We start from the raw sequence: 7258 nt of genomic DNA on the forward strand, positions 1-7258 counted from the left end.
TGTGGTTAGGACAAAACGGCAACCAACAGATTGGGAAAAGATCTTTACCAATCCTACAACAGATAGAGGCCTTATATCCAAAATATACAAAGAACTCAAGAAGTTAGACCGCAGGGAAACAAATAACCCTATTAAAAAATGGGGTTTAGAGCTAAACAAAGAATTCACAGCTGAGGAATGCCGAATGGCTGAGAAACACATAAAGAAATGTTCAACATCTTTAGTCATAAGGGAAATGCAAATCAAAACAACACTGAGATTTCACCTCACACCAGTGCGATTGGCTAAGATCAAAAACTCAGCTGACAGCAGATGCTGGCGAGGATGTGGAGAAAGAGGAACACTCTTCCATTGTTGGTGGGATTGCAGACTGGTAAAACCCTTCTGGAAATCAGTCTGGAGGTTCCTCAGAAATTTGGACATTGAACTGCCTGAGGATCCAGCTCTACCTCTCTTGGGCATATACCCAAAAGATGCCTCAACATATAAAAGAGACACGTGCTCCACTATGTTCATCGCAGCCTTATTTATAATAGCCAGAAAATGGAAAGAACCCAGATGCCCTTCAACAGAGGAATGCATACAGAAAATGTGGTACATCTACACAATGGAATATTACTCAGCTATCAAAAACAACGAGTTTATGAAATTCGTAGGCAAATGGTTGGAACTGGAAAATATCATCCTGAGTGAGCTAACCCAATCACAGAAAGACATACATGGTATGCACTCATTGATAAGTGGCTATTAGGCCAAATGCTTGAATTACCCTAGATCCCTAGAACAAACGAAACTCAAGACGGATGATCAAAATGTGAATGCTTCACTCCTTCTTTAAATGAGGAAAAAGAATACCCTTGGCAGGGAAGGGAGAGGCAAAGATTAAAACAGAGACTTAAGGAACACCCATTCAGAGCCTGCCCCACATGTGGCCCATACATATACAGCCACCCAATTAGACAAGATGGATGAAGCAAAGAAGTGCAGACCGACAGGAGCCGGATGTAGATCGCTCCTGAGAGACACAGCCAGAATACAGCAAATATAGAGGTGAATGCCAGCAGCAAACCACTGAACTGAGAATAGGTCCCCTATTGAAGGAATCAGAGAAAGAACTGGAAGAGTTTGAAGGGGCTCGAGACCCCAAAAGTACAACAATGTCAAGCAACCAGAGCTTCCAGGGACTAAGCCACTACCTAAAGACTATTCATGGACTGACCCTGGACTCTGACCCCATAGGTAGCAATGAATATCCTAGTAAGAGCACCAGTGGAAGGGGAAGCCCTGGGTCCTGCTAAGACTGAACCCCCAGTGAACTAGTCTATGGGTGGAGGGAGGCAATGGGGGGAGGGTTGGGAGGGGAACACCCATAAGGAAGGGGAGGGGGGAGGGGGATGTTTGCCCGGAAACCGGGAAAGGGAATAACACTCGAAATGTATATAAGAAATACTCAAGTTAATAAAAAAAAAAAGAAAAAAAAATGTAATTATCAAACTACAAATTTGTAAGTTGAGATAGTAATAATATATATTTAAGAAAAGATGAAAACCATTAAATGCACAGTGTGCCCAAAATGTTCACTCAAAATGTAGAATATACCCAAGAATGGAATGGAGCTCTCTCTCTTGCTACCTAGAGGCAAAATGGAAGGATTACTACTAGGCTAAACCCAACCTAGATTTCATAGTGCCAAACTATCAAGAAAGCTGGTGTTTCAAAAATACCACATTAAGTAAATATTGATAATAAAAACAAATATAAAAATAAGAAAGTATTGAAGACCAGCACTAGTCCATGATAATCTTATAGGGTGCATGGGATTATTTCACTATTCTGGCATCTATAGGGTCCTGTTTAGTGACAGAGTATATGGTAAGTTTGGAGAAGTTACTTTTAGGTGCAAAAAAAAAAGGTATATTCTCTAGTTTTAGGATGAAATGTTCTTTAAATATCTGCTAAATCCATTTGGATGATTATTTCTGTTATTTTCACTGTATCAGTTTAGTTTCATTTTCCACAAACGGTCAATTGATGAACTTGCGTATTGAAGTCTCCCACTATTATTGTGTTGGCACCAATATATGCTTTGAGTCTTAGTGATGTTTCTTTTGGTGAATTTAGGTGCCCTAGCATTTGAAACATAGTTGTTCAGAATTGATAGTTCATCTTAGTTTTATTTTTTCTTTGACAATTATTTTGTCCTTCCTTATCATTTTGATATCTTTGGTTGAAAGTCAATTTTATTCAATGTAAGAAAGGCTATTTCTGTTTTGTTTCTTGGGACCATTTGCTTGGAATTTCTCTCTAGCCTTTTACCTTGAGATAGTGACTGTCTATGTAAGTAAGGTGTGTTTCCTCTATGCAGCAAAATGTTCGGTCCACTTTATTTATCCAGTTCCTTAGTTTATATCTTCTTATTGGAGAACTAAGTCCATTGATGATAAGAGATAGTAAATAAAATTTATTGTTCTTTCCTGTTATTTTTATTGTTAGGAATGGAATTACGTTTGTGTGGCTATCATCTTTTGGGTTTGTTGAAAGATTAATTCCCAAATTTTTCCTAGTGTGTAGTTTCCTTCCTTGTGTTGGAAGTGTCCATCTACTCTCCTATGTAGGGTTAGATTTGTTCAAAGATGTTTTGTAAGTTTGGCTTTGTCATGGAGTATCTTGGTTTCTCCATCCATGGTAATTGAAAGTTTTACCAGATATCCAAGACTGGAGATCGAGAAATGAACACAAACACCTATGGTCACTTTATCTTTGAAAAATGTGCTAAAACCATTTAATGGAATAAGGACAGAATTTTCAAGAAATGTTGATGGATCAACTGGAGGTCAGCATGGAGAAAAAACAATTATTTAAACAAACTCACAGGGTGGGGGAACAAATGATCATCTTGTTCGATGGTGACAAAGAATGAAAACAATCAATACCTCTTCATGTTAAAAGATTTGGTACATATCATAAATTCAAGGTCCATACATAAACATAGTAAAAACTATATTACAAAAAAAGTACCCAACATCAACATAAATGGAGAGAACCTTGAAGCAACTCAACAAATATCTGGGAATAGAAACGGTTGCCCAATCTCCACTTACTTCTTTAATATAGCATTTGAAATCTTATTCACAGAAATTAGACAACCAAAGGAGATCAAAGGGAATTCAAGAAGTCAAAATATCATGATTTGTATATGATATGATAGTATATTTTAGTGACCCCAAAAATTCAACCAGAGAACTCTTTCAGCCAAAAAACAACTTCAGTAAAGTCCCTGGATATAAAATTAACGCAAACAAATCATTACGCTTCCTCTACTTCAAGGATAAACAGGTTGAGAAGAAATTAGGGATATGACAACTTTCACATTTGTCACAAATAATAAAAAATACCTCAGTGTGACTTCAACCAAGCAAGTAAAAGATCTTTATGACAAGTACTTCAAGTCTGTGAAGAAAAAAATTGAAGAAAATCTCAGATGGAAAGATTTTCCATGCTTATGGATTGGTAGAGTTAATATTGTAAAAATGGCCAACTTGCCAAAAGCAATCAACATATTCAAGGCAATCGCTATCACAATTCCAACTCATTTCTTCATAGAGTTAGAAAGAGCAATTTGAAAACTCATTTGAAAAAAACAAAAACCCCATGACAGAGAAAACTATCCTCAACAAGAAAAGAACTTCTTTATTTTTTTTTCTGATTGTAAAATTTATTTACCACAAGGGCACCCATAAAAGAAGAAGCAGGAGCTGATATCTGATCTGTGTTCTTCTTGAAAGCCTTGCATCATAACACAGCATAAGGTTATCAAAAGGATGGGAAGGTTTGCTTTTCATTTGTGGAACATTTCGTACATGTAATACAATGTGCTCTGATCAAGTGCACCCACAATCCCTCCTGCTCCTCCTAGACCTGCCCGCATCTCATCTCCCTTCCAAATTTTTGTAGTCTTTCACTTATTTTTTTTGCATATTTCTAACACTGGATCCTTTCATTTCTTTTTTTTTAAATTAACTTGAGTATTTCTTATTTACATTTTGAGTATTATTCCCTTTCCCGGATTCCAGGCCAACATACCCCAACCCCTCCACCTCCCCTTCTTTATGGGTATTCCCCTCCCCATCCTCACCCCATTGCCACACTCCCCCCAACAATCACGTTCACTAGGGCTCAGTCTTAGCAGGACCAAGGACTAACTTCCGTTTCCACGAGTGATCTTACTAGGATATTCAATGCTACCTATTAGGTCAGAGTTCAGGGTCAGTCCATGCATAGTCTTTAGATAGTGGCTTAGTCCCTGGAAGCTCTGGTTGCTTGGCATTGTTGTTCATATGGGGTGTTGAGCTCCTGCAAGTTCTTCCAGTTATATCTCTGATTCCTTCAACGGGTTTCCTGTTCTCAGTTCAGTGCTTTTCTGCTGGTATTCACCTCTGTATTTGCTATATTCTGGCTGTGTCTCTCAGCAGATATCTACATCTGCCTCCTGACCACCTGCACTTCTTTGCTTCATCCATCTTGTCTAATTGGGTGGCTGTATATGTACGGGCCACATGAGGGGCAGGCTCTGAATGGGTTCCTTCTGTCTCTGTTTTTATGTTTGCCTCTCTCTTCCCTGCCAAGGGTACTCTTATTCCCATTTTAAAGAAGGAGTGAAGCATTCACATTTTGATCATCTGTCTTGAATTTCATGTGTTCTAGGCCTCTTGGGTAATTCAAGCCTTTAGGCTAATAGCAACATATTAATGAGTGCATACCATGTGTGTTTTTTTTGTGATTGGGTTACATCACTCAGGTTGATATTTTCCAGTTCCATCAATTTGCCTGTGAATTTCATAAAGGCAATGTATTGAGAGCTGAGTAATATTCTATTGTGTAGATGTACCACATTTTCTGTATCCATTCCTCTGTTGAAGGGCATCTGGGTTCTTTCCATTTTCTGGCTATTATAAATAAGGCTGCTATAAACATAGTGGAGCACGTGTCTTTTTTATATGTTGGGGGTATCTTTTGGTTATATGCTCAAGAGAGGTAGAGCTGGATCCTCAGGCAGTTCAATGTCCAGTTTTCTGAGGAACCTCCAGACTGATTTCCAGAATGGTTGTACCAGTCTGCAATCCCTCCAACAATGGAGGAGTGTTCCTCTTTCTCCGCATCCTTGCCAGCATCTGCTGTCACCTGAGTTTTTGAACTTAGCTATTCTCACTGGTGTGAGGTGAAATCTCAGGGTTGTTTTGATTTGCATTTCCCTTATGACTAAAGATGTTGAACATTTCTTTATGTGTTTCTCAGCCATTCGGCATTCCTCAGCTGTGAATTCTTTGTTTAGCTCTGACCCCATTTTTTAATAGGGTTATTTTTCTCAATGCGGTCTAACTTCTTGAGTTCTTTGTATATTTTGGATATAAGGACTCTATCTTTTGAAGGATTGTTAAAGATCTTTTCCTTCTTTGGGAATCACTATACCTTAACTCAAACTGTGTAACAGAAAAATAATGATAAAAATTTAATGGTTATGGTACAGAGACAGATACCCAGATCAATGGAATAGAATTGAAGACGCAGAAATGAAGGCACACACCAGGAACTTGGTATTTGACAAAGGAGCCAAAGTCATCCAATGGAAAAAACATAGCATTTTCAACAAATAGTGCTGGTTTGACTGGAAATTAGCATGTAGAAGAAGTGAAATCAATCAATTCTTATCACCGCATACAAAGCTCAAGTAAAAGTGGATCAAGGGTCTCCACATAAAACCATATAACCTAACCCTAGTAGAAGAAAAATGTCAAAGAGTCTTGGACACTTGGGCACTGGGGAAATTTCCTGAATATAAAACCAATGGCTTATGCTCTAAGATCAAGATTTGACAAATGGAACTTCATAAAATTGTAAAGCTTTTGTAAGGCAAAGGGCACTGTCATTAGCGAAAAGGAGCAACCAACCGATTAAGAAAAGATCTTTATCAATCCTACAATTGATAGAGGGCTAAATTCAATCTATACAAAGACTCAATGACTTATGTTACAGGGAATCAAATAGTCCTATCAAAATTGTGTATAGAGCTAAACAATGAATTCTTTTTTTTTTTTTACAGAGTACAACAGGTTTATTCATATAGTTTCAGTTTTCACATAAACAATGAATTCTTAACTGAGGAATATCAACATTCTTAGCCATCGGGTAAATGGAAATAAAAAAAAAACAAACAAAACAAAACAAAACAAAACAAAAAAAAAAAAACAAAAACAAAAAAAAAAAAAAAACCCTGAGATTCCACAGCACACCAATCAGAATGGCTAAGATAAAAACAAATTCAGTAGACAAATGATACTTAAAAAGGTGTGGAGAAAGAGGAACACTCCTCCAATGTTGGTGGGATTGCAAGCTGGTATAACCACTCTGGAAATCAATCTGGAATTTTCTAACAAAATTTGTATTACATGAGGATCCTGCAATACCACTTCTTGGGTATTTACACAAAAGATGCTCCAACATATAACAAGGACACATGATGCTATATGTGGAAAGCAACTATATATATATATATATATATATATATATATATCTGCATACATACTCACACATATATTGTATGTATAAACACACACACACACACACACACACATATATATATATATATATATATATATATATATATATATATATACATATATACATATATTTGCCAGAAGCTGAAAAGAACCCAGATGTCCCTCAACAAGGTAATGGATAAAGGAAATGTGGTAGATTTACACCCTGTATTCTAAGCTATCAAAAACAATGTTTGCATAAAATTCTTAGGATGGAATTAGAAATTATCATTCTGTGTGAGGAAAGAACACAAATAATATAAACTAATTGGAAGTGTGTATCAACCCAAAAGTGTGGAATTCATAAGAAAGAATCCACAGGTCATATGAAGCCCAAGGTAAAAGAAGACCAAAATGTGGATGCTACATTGTTTCTAAGAAGAAGGAACAAAATATTCGTGGGAGGAAATACAATGATAAAAGAGTCAAGCAGGGACTGAAGAAAGGGTCAACCAGAGACTGCCCCACGTGGGGATCCATCCACTATGCTGCCACCCAATTCAGACTTCATTGCTGATGCCAACAAATCCTTGCTGATAGAAATCAGATATGGATGTTTCCTGAGAGGCTCTGACAGATCCCTACTGATATAAATGAGGATGGTTGCAGCTAACCATTGGATTAAACATGGGGGTTTCAATGGAAGTTTTAGAGAAAATACT

This window comes from Rattus norvegicus, chromosome Y, assembly GCF_021556685.1.
Source record: "Rattus norvegicus strain SHRSP/BbbUtx chromosome Y, alternate assembly SHRSP_T2T, whole genome shotgun sequence".
Lineage (NCBI taxonomy): Eukaryota > Metazoa > Chordata > Mammalia > Rodentia > Muridae > Rattus > Rattus norvegicus.